A 23,466-nucleotide genomic window follows, 5' to 3' on the forward strand; every position below is an offset into this window, starting at 1 on the left:
CCTCAGCATTTAGTATAGTTCCAGTTGGTAAAGCATACATGACAAGTGGTCATCCAACCTTTGCTCCAATTTGGGGAACCTACTACTTCCCAAAAATAGTCCATTCCATTATAGGATAATTCTAATTATTAGGATATTTTTGCTAGGAAATACCTTACATTTTCTTTTACTTTGTCAGCCTTTTGACTTTGTCTTAATATTTCTTAATGTATCGTAAAATCAATGGCTTCTATTTGATCCATTCTACTTTTCAGACAGTTTGTAACTTGGACAAGATTTTCCACCTCTTTTGCCAAGCTGTAAATTCCCTTTCCAATTCTCTCTTCTGTATCTCACATTTTGTTTCCATTTTTTCCTTGAGTACACTCATTCCATTTATAAATATATTTTAAATTCTTTTAAAAACTTGTTTCATCTCCTGCAAGAATCTAGTTGAGCTTGTGCCCAAGTTGTTTCTTTCTCTGAGATTTTGCTTGTAGATGTTTTGGAGTCACTTTCTTCTGCATTTGTGTGGAGTGTCTCTGCCATCATAATAGCTCATTGTTATGTGATTTCTTCTTGTATTTAGAAGCCAACTTCCTGACTTCAGACTAGATGTTAGAGATATGCTCTATGGTACTTGTAGAGGAAAGGTCTGGGTTGATCCTGCTACTGCTTTCTTAGTGTATTGAGGGTTGTATCATTCCAGGATCTCAGAAACAGCTCAGGATATAATCTTGAAATCTTTCAGTGCTCCCAAAGTGTTCGGATCTAGAGGAAAGTCCGATTGTAGTCCCTCTTGTTTGAACTTTTCAAATTCCTGATCTGGTTTTCAGTATAGTAGACTGCTGCTAGCCTCAGCACCGGTTAGCCAGATTCCTCTTTGTTCTGAGATTCCCGCCCTTGTTATTCTTCTGTAAATAAGACTAGATGCTGGAACTGAGAACTCTCCCTGCTCCTGGGGTCTGAACTGCAATGCTGCTGCTGCCCTCTGAACTTCCTCTTTTCTCTGTACACTGTCCAATGTCTCCCTACCTGGGAATCACAGCTCTGTGCACAAATTCCGTTCTTATTCCACCCTGAATCTGTGAACCAGAACCTGGTTGCCAGGTGTCACCTCTCTGTGATGAAGTGTCTCAGTGGATCTGGGACCTCCCTTGGCCCTTGTGCGTGCCCTCTCTTTAGGTACTGGAATACTTCTTGTGCCATGTGCTCTTGCCTGTCTCAATCCCTAAGGTCAGCAGACCTTTCTTGTCTTTGTCTTCATGCCAACCTGGATCAGACAAAGGACTCTAAATTTTTTCCAGATTTCTCCATCAATCTTCACTCTAGTGCATTTTCTTGTTAGGAGGAGTTTTTTTAGACGGGAACTTGCCTGTGTTCCTTCTTGCTACTCTACCATCTTGGCTTTGCTGCCTATTTGGAAGGTTTTTTCTTAAACCAAGTCTGACATTGTCTCTTTGCCACTTCTCTCATTGCTCAAGTATTCTTTGCCTGGAGGAACATCAGGTCACTAGATTCAGATGGCTCTGGAGAAGAAGTGAGGCTGGTGATCTGCACAACCCTCCCTCACTCAAAACAAAGTCAAAGTGCAAGTCATCTCATCATTTCTCTGATGGCATGGTCTTCTTTGGCAACGAAGGATGAACACAATGGTTATTAGCTTAGGAATCATAAACTTGTCTATTTTAATATTTTGATAGTTGTATTTCAGTATAATTGATTTCCTCTATAATTCTGTGTATTTTAATTAGAAACAAATGTCTCAAGAGGCTATCCATAGGTTTCAAATGATTTTTAAAAGGGTTCATGACACAACCAAGGTTAAGAACCTGTACTAAACACTACTGCTTCTGGACAACCATCATAGGATCATTGGATCATCAATTCAGAACTTGAAGGGAGCACAGGGACTTTGTCCAGTGAAAGGGAGAGTCAGGAATCTAATGACCTTACTTGTGTTTAACTAATGCTTTCTCTCAAGCTCCCTGTACCATTTCCCAGGCCTCACTAATCATGACGAACTCCTATAATACCATTGGTTTAATGGTAGCTTTTATTAGCTTCCAGTAACTGCATACTGATCCATCTTATAGATATATGTAAGAAACAATAGAGGAAGTACTTTATAAAAGCCCTGAATATTACATTGCTATTACAACTATCTGATAGGCTTTAAAGTTTGGAAACTAGCTCAAAGAGCTAAGAATTGTCATATATTTTTGCCATGGACTTAACAGCATCTTTGATTTTGTTATTAGTTAATTTGTTTTCTGCTTATAAACTTACATAAAGTGGGGCATGAGGCCCCTTTTCTAAATTCCCAAGAGCTACAGCAATATAAACAATGGCCATCTGGATGGAGGTAACCCCCTTCACTCTGGGAATATATGGACTCTACCCTAAAGCTTTCAGTAAGCTAAGGGTCACACATTAAAACCCTGAGTTCCTCCACTTCCTTCTCAACCAGTCATTGCTTCAGGACTTCTGAAATGCCTATTCTAAAGGAAGAAATTTTTTTGGGGGGGAACATCATAGATCAGATGGAAAGCTGAGGTTTCTTCTGTGTAAAAGGAAGTATCACCTTAGAAAAAATGCACTTTTCCTAAGTTTTGGCACTTTCTGTGATGGGATAAACAGTGGGCCCCTCATCAAGAGGAACACTTTCTGAAATGTCATTTTCATTCCAATAAATTTGACTTAAGATATGTATTTTGTCTGTGAGTTATCTTTCAATTTTCCAGTATGGCTTCTGACATCACAAAAATCATCCATTTTAAAAGTATTTGTTCCTAAATGGTAGGGAAAACCAAAAGGACCAAAGAATCCTACAGTTTAATTGGTCCATTGGAATGAGTTAAATAAGAAAGGAGAGAAAGTGTGAATGGATCTAGGTACCCTGAGCAACCAGTCTTACTTTACAAGGTTTGACCTCTAAGATAGCAGTCTACGTAGTCATTTGGCTATACTTTATCTCAACAGTTATGCTCACCAGTTACTTCAATTTACAATTTTAATTTAACCATTCATTCAAAAAGCACTAATCAAACTTTTATTATGCGCTATGCTTTGTGTGTATCTATGGTTAGGGTGGGGATTAGAATACAAAAAAGTAATTAGTTTATTTTAAGCCTAAGTGTAAATATAATGGATCCCAAGATCCTCTTCATTCCCTCCTCTGCAACTTTAGATAGTTTGTTTTCTAAGAAAAGTTCTGAGTTCAGTCATAATTACTGTGAGCTCCCAGTTCAGAAAATTCTTAACACCCGGGAAAAATAAGACTCTCTGCCTAACCTTATGTTTGTATTTATCATTAGTGAACTCCTGACTTCTTTGTAGTTATGGCAAAATTCATTTTACTGGAAATACTTGGAAAAGAAAACCAGGAGATTATAGTTTTTGTGGCTAGATAGCTATCAGAAGGAGAGATTGAGGAAAGAGCTGACTTTTTCATCATACTTTTCTCAGCCTGTTTCCTTCTCTCTGAAATGCCTGTAAAACTAATGATTCTCCTTGAAAATTCTCCTTCTTAATCATAAGCTCAGTTCTGACTTTTCATAAGTGTATTGGAAATTCCATGTTTTTCCTCCAATCTCTTGAATCTACACCTTTGGAATCACTCTTTGTAGTGCTGAGATAGTCTTCTTTTTATATAAGTTGATTAGAGCCTGAACCAATCCTTAACAAAAGGGCTTTGATTGATTCAAGGTGTTGTACACACCTGTTTACTATCAGTCCTGATTATTTAATTCAATCAATATTCTTTGCTAGTTGAAATATCCGTGCTAAAACAACATGGTTTCAAATTCAGCCATTCTTGGCCCTTAAGAAGTTTATAATTGATTTGGGAATATATGACTAACAGAAAAGATCCATAACAATATGAGAAAAGAAACAATAAAAGAAAGGCAATTTATGGTGCCAAATCCAATTCACTTGCCTGTCATGGCATCACCTCCCTGATATCATGGTCTTCTTCAAGAACAAAGGACAAACAATAACTTCTGTGAATAGAAAAATAGCTGCCTGTGGGGACCAAAGGAACCGGCCCATTGGGCAACATGTCCTTCTTTATTTTCTTCCTTCCATCTTTCCATCTTTCCTTCTTTCCATCTTTCCTTCTTTCTTTCCTTTCTTTCCTTCCTTCCTTCCTTCCTTCCTTCCTTCCTTCCTTCCTTCCTTCCTTCCTTCCTTCCTTCCTTCCTTCCTTTCTTTCTTTCTTTCTTTCTTTCTTTCTTTCTTTCTTTCTTTCTTTCTTTCTTTCTTTCTTTCTTTCTTTCTTTCTTTCTTTTTCTTTCTTTTCCTTCTTTGCCTCTGTCTACATAGAGTAGCATATCCTTACTTGCAGGTGCTCTGCCCAAAGGGAATGTAAATTTTAATTTCTGAAACTTTTTTCTTTCTTATTGACCATCTTTAACCCCAAATCGCTCTGGCTCTCATTGATTCGTCAACTCTGAGTCCTCTATGGTCATTGTTTGAGCTCCATGGCTTTTTTTTTTAAGGACTGGAGGGCTTGAGATATGGTATTCTGGAAGGCAAAAGACCTAGGATTACAACTAAGAATCACTTACCCAACTGAACTGAGTATAATCCTTCAGGAGTTGAAATGGATATTCAATGAAACAGAGGACTTTCAGGCATTTCCAATGAAAAGATCAGAGCTGAATAGAAAATCTGACTTTCAAATACAAGACACAAAAGAAGCATAAAAGGGTTAACAGGAAAGAGAAGTCATAAGTGATTTAATGAGCTCAAACTGTTTACATTCCTACATGGAAAAATGATACTTGAAACATCTAAATTATTTTTCTTCTTATCAGAGCAATTAGAAGGAATATGCATAGACAGAGGGCAAAGGTGTAAGTTGAATATGATTTGATGATTATCTAAAAAAAACAAAATTAAGGATGAGAAAGAGGAATACACTTGGACAAAGGGAAAGAAGAAGTAGAATGGCATAAATTATCTCACATTAAAGAAGTGCAAAAGAGTTTTTCCATTAGAGAAGAGGATGGGGGGAGGTAGGGAGGAGTATGTGAACCTTACTTTCATCAGAATTGGCTGAAAGAGGGAAATAACATATAAACTCAGTTGGGTATAGAAATCTATCTTACAATACAGGAAAGTAGGAGGGGAAGGGGATAAGGGAGTCAGGGAGTGAAGAGGGAGGGTGAATTGGGGGTGATAAAAGAAGCAAAATGCTCTTGAGAATGGACAGGGTAAATGGGGGAGAAAGAGAATAGGCAGAAAAGGGAGGAAACAGGATGAAGGGAAATACATAGTAATCAAAGTGTGGAAAAAAATTACAGCAATGTTCTGATAAAGATGCCATTTCCTGTGTGTGTGTGTGTGTGTGTGTGTGTGTGTGTGTGTGTGTGTGTGTGTGTGTGTGAAGAACTGAGTCAAATTTATAGGAATAAGTACTATTCCTCAATTGATAAGCAGTCAAAGGATATGAACAGGTAGATTTCAGGTGAAGTGATCAAAGCTCTCTACAGTCACATGAAAAAATGCTCAAAATAGCTATTGATTAGTGAAATGCAGATTAAAACAACTTTGTGATACCATCCCACATCCATTACAATGGCTAATATGACAGAAAGAGAAAATGAGAAATATTGGAGGGGATGTGTGAAAATTGAGTTCAGCATGTACAAAACAGAACTAGTTATCCTTTTCCCAAAAGCCACCTGTCTTCTGAACTTTCCTATTAGTGTCAATAGCATCACCATTCTCCCTGTCACCTAGCTTCACTACCTAGGTATCATCTTCAGTTCCTCCCCTTCTAAAAATCTCTCACTTGCATTCATATATGACCAAAGGTCAATGACCAACCTCTGTAACTATAGTATTACTTTCTTTAATTTTAGAATGCAGTGAATAACATTGACGATACCTGTCTTTTAGGTTTGTTGTGAGGCTTAACAGAAGTAATGGATGGGCCTCTAATTCATTGTAGATGGAATTGTGAAATAATCCAACCATTTTGGAGAGCAATCTGGAATTATGATCAAAGACATTAACTACCTATACCCTTTGACTCTGCAATACTGCTAACTGGTCTATTTCTGAAGATAATTTTCGAAAAAGGAAAAGAACCTATATATTCTAAAATGTTTATAGCAGCTCTTTTTGGAAACTCTCTGGGAGTTTCAGGGATATCCATCAATTGGGGAATAGCTTAGCAGGTTATGATATATGATTATGATGAAATATTACTGTGCTATAAGAAATGATATGCTCAATGATTTTAGAAAAACATGGAAGGACTTCCATAAAATCATGAAAAGTGAAATGAGCAGAACTGAGAACTATATTAACAGAATTGAATATAGTAACAGCAATATTGTTTTAAGAAAAACTGAATATTATAAGTACCCAAATTAACTATAAAGGACATAGGAAGAAATATGCTATTGGCATCCAGAGAAAGAACTGATAAATAGAAATATGTATAGAACAAATTTACATATATATGTATATGTGTTTACACACATGAACATACACACACATATATATACACACATATCTATTTGAGTCTAATGGTAGCCATCTGTAGGGCAGGGGAGAGAGAAGAAAAAAAGAAATTTAAATGATAATTTTGTTGTATATTTGAAAGGAACAGCAAGTTGTACATAGCAGATTTACAGTTTCTGTTGTAATGGTAATTTAAACAGGAAGATCTCATTCATTAATAGGCCCATGTGACCTGCCTGGGAATAATGACAATCAAATTAGGATCTTTTGCTGTTTTTGTTTTACTGAAAGTGCCTCTGATTGAATAATGTGATTGAGGAGGATCTTTGGGATCAATGGGCCTGCCCATTGTGGGAAGCTTGATTAGGGGAGTTATTTTGTAGGAGGGTCTCAAGTACCTTTTGTTTTTTCTATTGAGGCACTGGATCAGAGGGTCATGCCCTCAGGTTCTAAAAAGTGTATAAATACTCTGAGGTTGAGGTTTTACTCTGGGGACTTAGTTTTTGGAAGAAGATCTGTGTGCCAGATGAGACTCTGGGAAGTCACTAAGGGGGAGGGGGTTTGAAAACCCAGATGTTGGTGCTTCCCTCTCTGGTAAAGATTTATGTATGTTAGTGGTCAGGCAGTTTGGAAATACTGTCTGCTGATTTTTGATTTCTCTGAAATTTTGACTGATTTTCTCTGATAGCTGTGCTTGATTAAAGTGATTGTTAACCCCTCAAAAGTTGCCTTTCCTTTTATGAATGCAGATTTAAGAGCCTGTGATAGTAGGTCCCCTTGTGTATATTGGGGTGCTTACTGTTACACTGGGTCACATGGAACCTGTGGTGAGAGGAGTTTGCTGAAAGGGTGGAGCAGGAAGAGTGTAGCACAGCTGAGAGAAAGTAAGTCAGAGAGCAGTCAGAACTGGGAAAGAGAGCAGGCACAAACTAGTGTGAGTGGGAGAGACTGTGATTTTGTTTAAGGGAGCCTGTTTGTGATTTGTTTAAGGGAGTTGGCTTGTGGGAAGGCCTGCATTATTACTGTGTATAGATTTCTTTTTTGCTATGATGGATTTGGTTTTCTGGTGCTGGGATTCAGCTTTTTAGTGTCTGAATAAATGTTTTGGCTTTGTCTTCCATGTGGAGAGTCTGTTGTATTTTTGTGATTCAAAATTATCCCACCATACGCATAGCCTCCGTAGGTTCTGTGAATATCACATTGGCACTACACAGGTGCAATCACCATTTTTAATACACTATTGTGGAAATGCTTGTTTTATTCCATAAATTAAATATAAAAGAAAGAAAAAACAATGGATATAAAGCTCTTTGCCATCTTTAAAGTACTTCTCAAATGCTAGATGTTGTTGCTTACTAACCTATCAGAAATAGGATAAAAATCTTTGAGAAATATTTACTTGCATCCCTGAAGACTCAAAGGTAAGAAGGGTTTTCAGTGATCTTGCAGGCAATAATATATACGACAAAGAGCACTGACTTTGAAATCCAATGATATGGATTCATCTCCTTCTGTAGTTTACTACCTGAGTAACCACAGGCAAGTCACTTAATCTTCTTAAGTCTGTTTCCTCATATGTAAAATGAGAGGGCAGGAGTACATGGCCTCTAAGATTCCTTCTAATCCTAAAATGAGAAATTTATGATTTACCTAGTGGGTATTTGCTTTATGTTATGGTAGATGAGGAAATGCTACTGGTTTGTTTTTTTTTTAACAACATAAAATAAGCTTACTTTCATGTAGCTTTGCTTTTCTTCTCTTGTTTACCACCTCTGGTCAACTAAAACTCTTAGTTCTATGAAGAAAAAAAGCACAGGTCTGTTATGTAAAATATGAACACTCTATGCCTCTCCTGAGAAATTCAGACTATTAGTATATTATAGGTTATCACATGCTGCAAAGAATGAGAGATGGCATATTTGTGAAGGCTTCTATGTAATACTAGATATTGTATGTGTATATAACATGTATATATGTATATGTATGTATATATATAATATATCTACGTTTGATATATGTAATATATTTAATTAGGCTTGAGAACTTACCACTTTCTTTCATATCAATATGTATACATATGGAAAACACCTTGCATACACACACATATATATGTAAAGAACTTTACATATATTAAAGAGTTATATAAACGAATTATTTTGTTGAGAGGACATCATCTGTGAGAGTCACCCTAGTGATACCATCTCTATTAACTAAACGAAATCAAGATATTTGGCATTTTTATGTAAATGGAAAAGGACAAAAATCCAAGAATTTCAGATCACCAAGTTAATTATTGAATGTTTTGGATAGCTGAATAATTAGTTAAATTAATTATGTCCGCTACATAATTTTCCTTTTGAAACATTGAAATTTTATACTTGAGCAGTTATTTGTGTTCTAATACCTTCTTACAGATTATCCTCAAGTACCATTGACAACTGTATGAGGGTCTGACACTTCTGTACACAATTTTGGGATGGAGTGCGTGTATCTATTGCTAGATTGTCTTCGTAGCAGCATAAAATATCTCTTCAGCTGTCATCAGAATTATCTTACCTTTAACTACTCCAAAATAAATTTTAATAAAACTTTTGACAGAGTTGAGATTTGGTTAGCATACTTTTAAAAAGAAAAGTTGGAATTTATCTGTCATTGTGAAAATTGTCAACATGTCATATTCAAAGTCTATACAAAAATATTGATGACAATATGATATTGCAGAATTCAAGGATTGGTCTTATTACAAGGTCTTTAAAGGGCCTTTTATTTTTAGAGTAGTTAAAAAAAGAATGATATGATTTTCAGTTATTTTGAAAGCTTAGATTTTGTACACAAATGCACACACACGTTTTACACATTCACATATGTGTGGGTGTGTAAAACATGTGTATGTGTTTGTATGTATATATGCATATATACATGTATATACACTCTGAATATCTTAAAGAACTACATAAATGCGAATCATTTTGCTTGAGTAATATAATCTCTGAGAGTCATCCTCGTGGTGCTATCTCTCTGTTCCTCACCTAGTGTGGAGGTGATGGGGGAAGGCAGAGAAAACGTGTTTGTTGGTATTCCATGCCTCTGTCACCCCCATTAGAAGTCCTTTTTGTAAGTTATGGTTTCCAAGTGCCCTATTTAATTGGCACCTTACTTTGGTACATACATAAAAGAGGAACTTGATTGTTTCATTCAAAAAATATCAATAGAAATATTGCATGAAACTGACACATTGACAAAGGTATTCGAGAAAGTTTTAAAAGGTAAATATTCAAGGAATTCAATTCAACAGTGTTTATAGTACGCCTTGCATATGAGAGAGACTTAAAGCCCAAAATGAATATATTTTTTTAAAGGAACTTAAGAGAATTGCAACATGAACAAACAACAGGACAGTATAATGGGAGGATCACAGTTCAAATTCCATCTCTTTTATTTACTATCTATGTGAATTGGGAAAGTCATTTCATCTCCATGGGCCTAGGTTTCTTCATCTTTGAAATCAAGAGATCGACTAGATAGCCACTGGGGTCTCTTTCATCTGCATATATCTGATCCTATGGGCCTTGGAACAAAGATGCGAAAAGAAAAAAAAAGACTTTAGGAAAACCAACAATAAAATGTAAGCCTTAGCATAGTTATTGGCATATAGTAGGCACTTAATGAATGTTTATTGGTTAATTGATTGATATCAGTCCCATCTGATATCTTATTCAAGTTATTTATCTCTTCTCTGGGGCCACACTTAATCATTATAATTACATATCATTCATTTTGATCTTTTATTGCTCTTTCCATTTACATTGTTTAGTTATAGTTTATATTCTTTTTCTGTTTCTACCAGTTTCACTTTTTATCAGTTCATATAAGCCTTTTCACATTTTTCTAAATTCTTCATATTCATTATTTCTTTTGGCACAGCATCATTCTATTATAACCATTCTCCATAGTTTGTTTAGTTGTGCCTCAATCAATGAGATAAATCAAAGACATAAATCTCTACATAATTTACATGTATTTATTTGGTCTAATTTCCCTTGTCAGGGTCTCATGACCTCTAGCAATGACATGCCAGAGATAAGATAAAACTTTCAAGAGTTTTGATAAGGACATAGCTGTCACTGACCTTATGACATAGATATCCTCACTACTCATGCCCTTAGTAATCCCTTTGGTGAATACTATGGGTGATTTGTAGTATGACCCAGAGTCCAAGAACTCATCAGGGATACACACACACTCACACTCACACACACACATGCATGCACGCACAATCAAGTCATCTGAGAATGACACTTCTTGGTCATATAAATTTCACCTGCCTTGTTTACTCACATGATATTTTCCAACAAAGTTGTTCTATGAGTGCTGTAAATGGACCAGCTAAGGAATGTCAAATGATAAGCTCTGTCTGTCCGCATTTTTATCTGCTGCTGGTGCTCTCATTGCCATAGCTACTGCCTTCATTCCTAGACTGGTCCAAATGCCGTATCTCTTTGATTGTGGTAACAGCTATGCTTAGGTCTTTTTCACCATCATCACTATCATCACCATCATCTTCATTATCACCATCATCATCACAGTTTCAGAGTTGGAAGGGACCTCCCCGCTCTGTCCACCTGTCCCTCAGGTCCAGAAAAGGGAAATATCTTCAATGATCACTTAGGTCCTCTGATTCTTAAACTCAGTGTTATTGAAGATTAAGTGATTCTGACAAGGATCACACAGGTAATTAGTGGCAAAGCCAACATTTACATTTGTGCCCATTTATACCCACCCGATTCTCTTATCTAATCACTCAGTGCCTGGGTCTCTAATACATATTGACCAATCCTTTTTATTCCCATGATCCTACTTACTCCTCCATATATAGGTGCCTACTTTGAATGTTTGAATCTTCAGTGCTCTAAAAGCCAGTCTGACGACTTGAAAACATATCACTCACCTACCCTAATCGACTTGTCTTGATCCTCAGGACTCCTTATTAAACCACTCCCATGCCCTATAATAATCACTGACAACCCACTTCCCCCTCCTCTGTATTACTGACAACCTTTGTCCCAGTTCCTCTGTATCACTCCATATCTTTCCCTTGCCAGTCTAGAAAAGCATTGTTGTCACTATTGAGTTATTTTCAGTAATGTCCAAATCTTCATGACATCATTTAAGGTTTTTTATTTTTTAGTAAAGGTACAGGAATGTCTTGCCATTTCCTTCTCCAAGTCATTTCAGATGAGGAAACTGAGGCAAACAGGATTAAATGACTTGCCCAGGATTACATAGTAACTATCTGAAGCCAGACTAAAATAAATCAGTAAAATGGGTCTTCCTGACTCCAGGCCCATCATTCTATCCTCTTCTCCACCTAGCTACCAAATTGCTTTGGCCTTCTTCATTCCAAGCCCTGCCTTATGCCATTTCTGCCCACCTCTTGATTATGGCAAGAACTGTTTACAGAAAGGAATATCCTTGTAATATCTTTGAATCTTTCCTATAAATGCAAGCTGCCCATGTAGCTTATTTATGATTACATGGCTTATCTAAATGAGGCTTGTAGAAAGGTACTGATGGATATCTTTGGAATCCTGCCTACCTCTATTCAAAGAAAATATTTCTGCCTCAAGGGGAAAAAGACAAAGGGCTATGAGGCCCCACTTGGTTCTCTGAGAGAGTGGGTATCAGACTAGAATTTTACATATATATGTATATATATGTATATGTATGTGTGTATATGAATATATATATATATTCCTCTTCAATCCTCCAATATTGCTGGTCTAGAGGCATGACTGATTAAAAAATACATACTTGTCTTACTACTATTTCTGAAGGAGAGAGTTTACACCACTTGACATCTTTCCTATGAAAGGCTGGTTGCACATAAGACCATCACAGCCACTAGAGAGTAAACTATTTATTTAGGCAAATAGCAAACACAAACACAAAAGTTTTGCAGATCAGGATACACTGGAAAATAAACAAAAAGCAAGCACTCTTTAGACAAGAATGAAATGAGATCTTGCTCAACCAAGAGAAGCTTCAATCTTAGTGAAGGGGAGATTTCCTAAAGTCTCTAAAGAGATATGAATTTTCCTGCATGTCTTCAAGAGATGCTTTTTCTTTCTCTTCCCTCTAATCGGTCCCTAAGAGAGTTGGAAAGCATTTGTTTCTCTTTAAAAGAAGGAATCAAGAAAGTGTGCTCTTCAAGACTCATTCACCAACTCTGTCCCTCACACTGGCATGCAAAATTAAGGCAGAATTCATTCTCTCCCCCACTTAGGGACAAACTTGTGCAAAATGTTCCAGGCTGAGAATAAAACATCCTTATATGACAACATTTTTTGACATGTCACCTTCCCACCTGTACCCCCATTCTCATTACTGAAAAAGCTAGAAAGCAGCTTGTCAGAAATTAGGTTTAAACTAACATCTTATTCCAAATACCGGAAGAAAGTCAAAATGGATATGCACCCAGAATATTAAAGGTTACCCCACACTGATCAGTTATTTCTGGTAAGGGCAAATTTTAAATAAGGAATAGAGATCATCTCAAAAAATAAAATAGATGATTGTGATTACATGAAGCTGAAAGTCTTTTGCTCTAACAAAATCAATACAGACAACATAAGAAGGAAAACTGTCAATTAGAAAAAAACTTTGCATCAAATGAGGGCATATATCCAAAATTAATTCAGTTTCACAAGACTAGGAATGATTCCCTAATATATAAAGTCAAAAAATAGGAATAAACATGTCTCCAAAGAATTGCAGGCTATTAAGTATAAAAAATTTCAAACTATGAAACTATAGAAGTTTCAAACTAGAAGTGGCAAATTATTAACCGCTATATAAAAGATTCCTCCGGATCACTAATAAGAAAACTGCAAATTGAAACAACTCTGAAGTTTTACCTTTTCATATGCAGAAAGAAAATTGCTAAAGGTGATTAAAAGATGGGAATGGTTGGTGTAGAATGTTTAAGGGAAGGACACAGTGGATTAATTGTAGATACCTTATGAAGATGATGGAAAATGAGAGAAAATGAGAGCACCATATATCCCCAACTGAAGCAGGGAATACCATCACTTTGGACATCTCTAAATTGGTTCAGAGAAGACATAAAGGAATACAATCTAAGGGTTATCAGAGGGCCTCCGGCACACTTGTCTTTAGGCAGTGGCAGGAGATAGAGGAAGCCATGATGACCCTTTAAGTGGTTGCTCCCAATTCTTGCTGTCATTGGTTCAGTGGGTGGGAGTCTAGATTCCATTTTCACTGCAAGCACCAGGGAGACTCTGAAGAGGGACAGGTGATATAGGCAGGGACTGGGTTCTGCTCAATTGTGCCAGCTGGTTTTCCACTTGAGCTCACAGACTTTCTGTATCTTCTCTCAAAGCTAAAAGCCAAAAGAAGAAATCTTTTTCCTCAAAGCTTTCACTAACTTCTCATCCCTTATTCATTTTAATGATGAAAATAGTGATAAAGAAGGACTAAGTGAGTAGCCCAAAGTCAGACAGTAAGTGGCAGAGTGAGAATTCAAGGACAACCCTCTGATTACAAATTCAGTACGCTTTCTACAAATAACATAAACTTGAGAGGATAGCCATTTGTATCAATGTGCTCTCTGTCTCTGTCTTTCTGTCTCTTTGTCTCTGTGTCTCTCTCTCCACACACCTCCCATCTCTCTCTCTCCCTCGTCTGTACTCCTCCCTTCCTCTCTCTCCTTCTCCATTTCCCTCCCCTCCCCACTTTCCTCTTCACCTTTCAGCCTTTCCCTTCTCCCTGCCCCCAAGCTGCCAAATAACTGATAGCAAAGCTCTATAACTAATACTTAGAATATATTGTTTACATGTTTGTTTTAATTTTGAACCTGATTTTTACTTGCTTGGGAAAATATATACTTGAAAAATTCTTTGGGGTTCCATAAGTCAAAAAAGTCGAAGGTCACCATCCTGGTGTGCAATGTCTCTGCCTTTGCCATGGGACTTAATTGTAGAAGCATTCACAACTATGGGAGAATCACGTAATTTCTAGTTATTGACAGACTTTTGAAAACACTCCTATCTGTTGTGGGAGAAAAGCAAATTCAAGCTCAAACTAAAAAACATGAAAGAATTTGACATGATGCAAAGGTCAGGCAGTAGACCTGGTTTATGATATCTATTGTGCCATTAGGTGTATGAACAAGAGAAAGTGATTTCATGCCTCTGGACCTCATTTTTCCCTCGTTAAAGTGAGAGGTTTGTACCATAAAGTTCCTTCCAGATATAATGTTATGAGGCTGCCCATTTAACATTAGTAACACAGTCATGATGGCATCAGATATTCTGATTTAGTTGGATTAAAGAGGAAAATCTCTTCATAATACAAGGTACATGGATAATAGCTGTAGAACAACCTGATTCTGTTATGTAGAATTTTCATTTTTTGTATCTTGGGGATCTAATTTGACCCATGATATACCAGTGGCAACAATGAGAAGCCATGTAATTCAGCCTGATTTTTCATCTAAAACTATTAGGTTTACAATAATAAACTTTAAAGATTTTTTCTATTGGAATGGGAGGAGAAGCAAAAAAGGGAAGAAGAGTGATGGGATGGAATCTTCTGGCTGCCAGGATACAGAACTCCATGAAAGTCAACAAGCATTAAGAGCAAATCTAAGTGCAGAGTGTGCCCCATTGATTGAGTTATGAGTCTTGTTCAGATGTACTTTTTATTAAAACTAAACTCTTACTTTCCATCAAACTATAAATTAAATTTTACCTATTTCTCATAGAAAAATGGGCTACCTGATCAGAGTTTTAAAGTAGACCATCAAAAACAATTCAATCTTGAGGAAAAAAATAAGCTTTTGAGTCAATTTTCTGTTAAGGTGTACTGAATCCTAATGTAACATTTCCTTAGGTCCTTGACATGGTAATGCCTTTCAGCAGTGTCTGGTATTTTTGTTTCTTACCAGCATTAAACATTTTACATTATGTTATCATTATTTGAGGGAGTCAAAGTCTAGGACACGGTAAATAAAGCTGTCTTTTTCTTCTTTGTTTCTTCCATTGCATGGCAACTTGTGCATACAAAGTGTTTGCTTGATAATTATTTAAAGAATCAATGATGTCGTATGATATCCAAGATAGATCTACCTTGTGTTAAAATCTGCTCAATAGCCAGGAGTATTAGAGTATCCCTACAACATTGTCAATTTCAGCAAGAGAAAGGAAAATAAATCCTCTGAAAATTTGATTTATTTACATAGAATGAAGTTTTTTCAAATGTTTATTCAGCCCAACCAAATAATAAACTCATAGTAGTTTTGTTTGTTTTCTTAAGCAGTGATTGGTAAGTAATCATAATTTCTTTTATTCATTAAATAGGCATTTCTTATAAAAATCAACTCTGATGACTTCATTTCCTACCAGTAAAGTAGGCTAATAAGTAATATTATTGTTCCATTTAAAAAACAAAAAGGGTAGGAATACCAAGTTGTTCTGTTCCTGAAGACTGGATGACAAGTTAGTGCTAGAGTTAGGAAAAGAGCCCAAGACAGAAAAAAACTACATACGCCAATATACTCATAATAACACATGTTTTAGTAGCAAAAAAAATTAGAAACAAAGTAGGAATCCATTCACTGGGAAATGGCTTAACAAATTTTTTCATGTAAAATATATCTCATTCATTCCTTTCTGTGCTCCTTTCCTGACTATAGACTTCCTTTTTTCCACACTGCAGTCCCACAGTCTTTTCACCATAGAATAAATCTCTTCTTGATTGCCCTTTCCTCTGATTGATCAGTTCCTCCAAGAACCTCTATTTTTAGGGCCAAGGCCAGCCATGGTCGTTCCTTCATTCCTATTTGGGCTTTGCCCTTGACTCTCTGTATCTCTCCCAAACCTCCATAAGAATATTTTTTTTGATGGAGTATGAATATGTATGTTGAAGTCCCCGAGCTTGACTGCAGGAGTTATGGAGGAAAGAAGGATTGTGAGGCAGATCAAAATGCAGTTGAAACCATGCTGTTTTAGTAGAGATATTTCAGCTAGCTAAGAGCACTGATTGAATTAAATAATCAGAACTAAGGACGTTAGAGTTGCCTGGGACCCTGAGAAGTTCAGTGTCTTGTCCAGAGTCACAAAAACTATATGTCTCAGAAGAATTACTTGAACCCTGGTTTCCTGACTCCAAGGTTAGCTCTTTACAACCAATAAAGCATTACCTCTCCTTATAAATGATATTACCCAGAAAACAAAGGAAAAGGAAGCAAGCTTGTCAATGACAACAACAAGCTTTATTAAATGCCCAGTATGTATGCGGTACTGTGGTAGGTACTGAGGATACAGTGATAAAAGTGAAACAGTGCTAGCCCTTGGGGATCTTACATTCTTTCAAGACATGATGATGAAAATGCCATATGAAATACATACTAGACAAAAGATGATTTTTATCCTGTATCAAGAGGGTAGGGTAGCATATGGACAGATGATGCTTTGTATTGGGTAAAACACCAAGAAGAAGGCCTCTGAAATACTTTACAGATATTTTATAGAGGATTTATAAAAGGACACAAATAAGAATTGCATAGGATAAGAAGGTATGGGTGTGTTTCAATTTACTCAAATGGAAACAGGTACCAACTTTGAAAAATGTATCCATTGAATTACAGATGAGGAAATTGAAAATGAGCAAGCCTGCTTATCCATAGTTGCATAATTATATTAGAGCCACTTATTTTTAAGTCTTCTGACTCTAATATATATGATCAAACTGAAAAGAAAAGAGGGTATTCTGTAAAACCAGCCAAATGTCAGGTCAGTCACTGGTTTTATAGCTATATTAAAGTCTCCTTTCATTTTCTAATCAGAGCTGTCCCATAAACCTCCTGTATAGGTCATTGAAGAGAAACAAGAGAGTCGCTGACAAATTAGGGGTATGGAGTCAGCTTTTTTAGTCATTATACTTTGTGTAAAATACATGAGTACAATTTGGGAAAATTGCATGAGAGAAAATCTGTCCAGCTGGTGTCTTATCTCCAAATTCCCTAATGGAAGATGATGAGGTCAACTCTGATAATGACTGAACAGCTTGTAACACATGGTTTATTGACATCAAATCAGTTTTGTTCCTCTGGAACCATTAGTAGCTATTGTGTCTGTGCTTTTGCTGAACACCAAAGTTGTTAGAATCAAATATTAGGGGAAAAAGTGGTCAATGACATTATTGCTTTTCTGTGACTGCTTCCAGATAAGCCAGACTGAATTCAAGACATTTTACTTAGATGTATTTGATATTATTATGTAACTTTGCTTTGGCATGAAGTCCAAGGGGGCCAGGTTAGTGTAGTGGAAAGTTTCCTAGGATTGGAGACTTAAGATACAGGTTCAGTTCCTTGATCTGTCACTTATTAGTTGTGTGATCTTGAGCAAGCGGCTTCATCCTTCTAGGCAGCAGGTTGTTATCTGTGAAATGAAAGGGTTAGAATAGAATCTCTAAGGTTCTTTCCAGTTTCTTGGATGATTCTGCAGTTTGACCATCACCTTTAATAAGTTATTGGATGCTAATCACAAATCACAACCATTAGATATAAAATGAGCATCATATAATTAAGATTTCTGTATTGACTGGAGCTTCTGAGACATTATTTTTCAGTCACTTCAGTCATGTCCAACTCCTTGTGACCTCATTTGGGGTTTTCTTGGGAAAGATACTGTAGTGGTTTGCCATTTCCTTCTCCAGCTCATTGTTCAGATGAGGAACTAAGGCAAATAGGATTAAGTGACTTGCCCAGGGTCACATGGCTAGTAAGTGTCTGAGGTCAGATTTGAATTCAGGAAGATGAGTTCCTGACTCCAGGCATGACATTCTATTCACTGAGTTATATCTTGTGTTAAAATTCACCTGTGTGTCAAGGAAACTCTCTCTACCAGTGCAAGGTGCAACCTACCTATGATTTAGTGGATTGGTTTTACACTGCCTGAGGCTCAGAGGGATTTCCTGATTTGCCTATGATCATACAGCTAATAAATGTCAGAAATGGAATTTGAACTCAGCTCTTCCTGACTGTGAAAGGTAGAACTCTATCCACCACAAGATGAATATTAAAATTTTAAGTTTTTGTTTGGCTTCTGCGTTATGTAATAGCTTGATCCCAAGATAAAATGCCCCATTGCCTTAGAATGTTTTCTTGACAAAACAGGTACTTAGGGATGCAATGGAAGTGCTGATTCTTATAAAGTAACTGTAGGTAGAAAAACATTTTTAAAAAGCGTGGAGCAGTGAGTATAGTGCTCCACTTGGGGTTGAGGAGAGCTCAAAGTGAATCCTGACTCTGACACTTGCTTAGTTGTGTGACCACAGGCCAAACATTTAACCTCCCTGAGTTTCCCTTTTCCCATATTTTATGGGAATGATATTGTCTGTTTTAAGTGTCTGGCAGGTTATTGTGAAAATAGTGTATCTAAAATCCTTTGCAATCTCTAAGTCACCATATAAATGCAAGTTATTCTGAAAAGTTTTAGAGGAAAGTCTCTAACTTGTTTAGTAGATCATTGTTGAAGAATTTATGGAAGGATTTGGGCAAGAACCACATGAAATGAGATGACGTGTATGGTTTGTGATCCAGACCATTGTAGAGTATTTGTGTCAAACTCAGATAGAAATGGATCCTTTCTGGCCCCAAGTTAATGTAGAAAATTGCAGATGAACATTATCTAAGTTCTATTGTATTTTGTTAAACATATCCCAATTACATTTTAATCTGGTTCCCTAGTACTCTGAAGTTTCCTGGCCAGTGTTTGACACTTTTGAGAGGATTGCTGCATCAATGAGTTCACAGATCCATTGAAGCATGTCATGCGAGAAATGCTACACATTGAAGTTCTTCTCCTACAATTGTGGCTCTGTGGAGAAGGACCTGCTCTATTTTTAAGGCAAGGATGACTACTGGATGACTGAATGGACAGTGTCTATACTAAATAATGTATTATGGAATTTCATTGTTAGAAGGAACCTCTGAGGTTATCTTGTCCAGCTTGTAACTGAACTGGTGTTGTGATATCTCTACCATTTTCAGCTATTTTTCTTTTGATCTATAGGGCACATTCCCTACTACATGGCTTCTAGCATCTGGCTCTAACATTTTTCTCAGAGTGGTTATATGAAGTTTTCCACAAAGATGGATACAAACACAATAGATGTTTGAGATGGAGAACAGTGCTCAGCTTACACCAGACACTGTGCTGACCAAAAAGCCAATGTGCCCATTTGCTTTGGACACCAATGCAAGTGGCTAGTAAAGAAGACAAATTAGGCAGAGTAAATTAATTGGAAGCAATATATTTAGATGCTTTCAAGAATGGCTTTCTGTCTGGACAAGGCGCCTGTATAATGCGAGAGGCTAAAATGAAGTATAGTGATGAGAAAGGAAGAAAGAAACAAAGAAGGAAGGTAAGAAGAAAAAAGAAAGAGGGAGAGATGAAGAGAGAGGGGGAGGGAAGGAGAAACAAAGAAAATAAAAAGGAAAAAAGAAGAAAGGAACAAAGAAATAAGTAAGAAAGAGGGAGGGAGGAAGAGAGAGGGAGAGGGAAAGAAAAAGAAAGAGAGAGGCAAGGAGGGAAGAAGAAAGGAGGAAAAGAAAAGGGGAGAAGGAAGGAAAGAAGGGAAAGGAAGGAGGAAAGAAGGAAGAAGAGAGGGGGAGGAAGAGAGAGAGGGAAGGAGAAAAAAGACAGTGAGGGAAGAAGGAAGAAAAGAAAGGAAAAGAAAGAAGAAAAAAGAAACAAGGAAGAAGAGGGAGGGAGGAAGGACAAGGGGGAATGAAGGAGAGAGAGACAGGGAAGGAAGAAGAAAGGAAGAAAAGGGAAGAAGGAAGGAAAACAAGATGATAAGCCAGGATACTTTTGTATCTTAATGTGATGGAGAGTTATAGTTATTCCCTTCAACAGATAAGATGCATCTGACCTTCCCCTATAACATAGGCTAGGCCTGTAGTCTTCTCTCTTACTTCCTCACTAAGGGGAGAAGGGATGTACTGCTTCATTGAGGTAATTTGAATAGGGTTACAATAGAAACTCAATTTTGCTCTCCTTGCTATTATAACAGCTATTATATATTGTATTATATGTTGTAAATAGCCAAATCATAATTAAAGAAAAGATACACGCTGTTCCATTTTTGTGGCAGTAAGTTACGGTTCGCACCCAAAGTTGCCCATACTAAGGAAGTCTACCAATTCAATAGCTTCTGACCAAGCATGTAGCACTGGTATCTGGTGCAGTGGCCCAACTGTATTAGGCTTCCCCACCAGTGAATCACTGAGGACAGAGAGTGGGAGCATGAGCTCCTTGGCATTCTAGCTCATGTGGGCACTTTTGCAGGAGATTAATAAGGTGATGAGTTTTGCAGTCTGAGGGGTCAGTAAAAACACTTTCAAATAATAATTAATCCAGTCTCAATGGCACCTTAAAATGTGCCCCATGCTTTCCTCCTAAAAACCTGGTCAGGAAGCTACCATGAGTTTAATTATCTCCAATTTACAGATATGAATTGTGGTGCAGGAGTTGAGATGCAAAGCAGCAGTGTCACACAGGCTTAGCAGTCAATCAGATTTCATTACTATTCACAAGGGCAGGAAAACAGGTGCTAACAGAGCATTGTTCCAGGGTACAGCTCCCATTCCTCTGGCCCCCTAGCTAACGGCAGCCTCTGATGGGGTGGATTTCACTCATGGAGCTATACAATGCCTTATGCACTTTGGTCAAAGACCTGAAGACCTTCAGGTCTCTATCACCAATAGGAAACTGCTCTGTTATCCATAGTGAAATTCAGTAGCATAACTGGGGCTGATGAAATAAGGGTGTTTTCTAAATTGCCTAATATGGAGCAAGGAATGAAGGACAGGGATGTGGGGAATTTAATTCTAACTATGCCAATCCAGCGAGAAGCAGGGAAGGTGGTAATGCCCAGTCCCAGTCTTGAGAAGGGGAAAATAATTTGCCCAGGGTCATACAAACATTGAGTAGTCAAGGTATTGCTAGAAGATCTACTTGCCTTCCACTTTGCTAGGCTGACATCAAGTTAAAATTGGCCCTGCCTGAAAAGATGTAGGGGCAATAGATCAAAACATAGAAGCTGAGTTAAATACAGTCTTCACAGATCTATTGGTGTCTCTTTCCCAAGAAAACTTAAAGAAGAATAATTTTTTCCTCCCCAGAAATTTTACCCCCTTCTCAAAAGAAGTTAAGCATGAATGGCATAAGTTCCCCCTAAAACTCAGATGCTGGTTGTTATTGAAATCTCTTTACTCTCTGATCTAGCCAAGCTGTATTCCTTGTTATTCTTCATACACAGAATTCTGTATCCTGTCTCTATACCTTTGCTCAAGCTGTGTCCCCTGCTTTAACCTTATTCTCTCTTTGCCTCTACTTTTTAGAATGGCTTGCTTCCTTCAAAATTCAGCTCAACTGTTACCTCTTATGTTAATATTTTCCCAATTCCCTCTGCTACTAGAGTGTACGAAGGGGAGCTATATAATACTCCTCAAACGTTAAGTTGGAGGTAGATGGTGAGATACTTTAAATGCCAAAGAAGTTTGATTTTGATGCTGGAGTACATGGGAATGAACTGGATCCCTGAGCAAGGGAATGACAGGATTAGACTTTAGTAATAGATTATGTAGATGGGACAGGGAGACCATCTAGGAGGTTACAGAAATAGTTTAGGTGACAGGTGATACATGGCTAAATAAGGCTGTGGTGGCTATGGGATTAAGGTCATTATGGTGACTCTGCAAGCTGAGAGAAAGGAACAGATTGAGGGATATCATGGAGGTAGAAATAACAAGATTTAGCAATTGATTAAATGTGAGGTGAGTATGAATGTATAAGAGAGTATTAAGTATGTGCCCAGCATTAAACACTCGGGAGTTAAAGTGAACTCACAGGGGCTAGCAAATATAGCTGGCTTCAGCTTTGCTTCATATTCCATCATATTCATCTTGTCATCTTCCCTCCTGATCCATGAAATTCTACTTCCTCTTCTGCCTCTTTCTCAAGAAACCATAATCAAAGCAATACTACCATTGTTACTGGAAAGGATATGTCAATTAATTTTGGCTCCACTCACGATTCTTATGGCTATCTAAGCCAAAACACTCCTTCCTAACTTCCAGTTCTCCAATATATATTATTTCTCCTTATTGGAATCTAAATAACCTGAGGCCTGTCTCTTATGACTTGGGTATACTCTTTCCCTACCTCTGCTTCTTAGAATACCTTGTTATTGTTTAGTCGTTTTCAATCTTCCTGACCCCACTTAGGGCTTTCTTGAGAGAGATAGCTCAGGGGTTTGCCATTTCCTTCTCCACATCATTTTACATATAAGGAAACTGAAGTAAATAAGGTTAAGTGACTTGCCCAGGGTCACACAGTAAGTGTCTGAGACTAGATTTGAATTCAGTAAGATTAGACTTCTTGGCACTTTATCCACTGTGTCACCTAGCTGCCTTAGAATCCTTAGATTCCTGCAAATCTCCACTCAGATACCACCTACTAGCTTAGAACTCTCTCATTTTCTCAGCTGCTAGTGCATCTTTCTCAAAATTACCTTATACTAACTTTGCATCTATTTTGTATATATTTTTATGTCCCCATCTGACTAGCTGTGTGACTCTAAACAGATCAAACTCTCAGCCCTCCAGGCAACTAAGACTATAAATTTGAGAGAAGGCACCAACTTTCATCAGTAAAGAGGATTTTCTCATAAGACTGCTCCCTAGACCAGTGACATCACAATCTAATACCTATTTCTAGCCCTATTCTTATATGTTAACTTATCATCTCTCTTCATAAAATCTAACAACCTTGAGGTTAGTAATTATTTCATTTTTGTCTATGTATCTCCAGTATTCAGCACAGTACCTATCCCATACTAGGCAAATAACAAATTCAGGTTGATTGACAAAAAAAAAATCTGAACCTGTATTAAGAAAAGTAGATTTCTAAGAGTTCAGAAAAG

The sequence above is a fragment of the Notamacropus eugenii genome, chromosome 1 (genome assembly GCF_028372415.1).
Source record: "Notamacropus eugenii isolate mMacEug1 chromosome 1, mMacEug1.pri_v2, whole genome shotgun sequence".
Taxonomy (NCBI): domain Eukaryota; kingdom Metazoa; phylum Chordata; class Mammalia; order Diprotodontia; family Macropodidae; genus Notamacropus; species Notamacropus eugenii.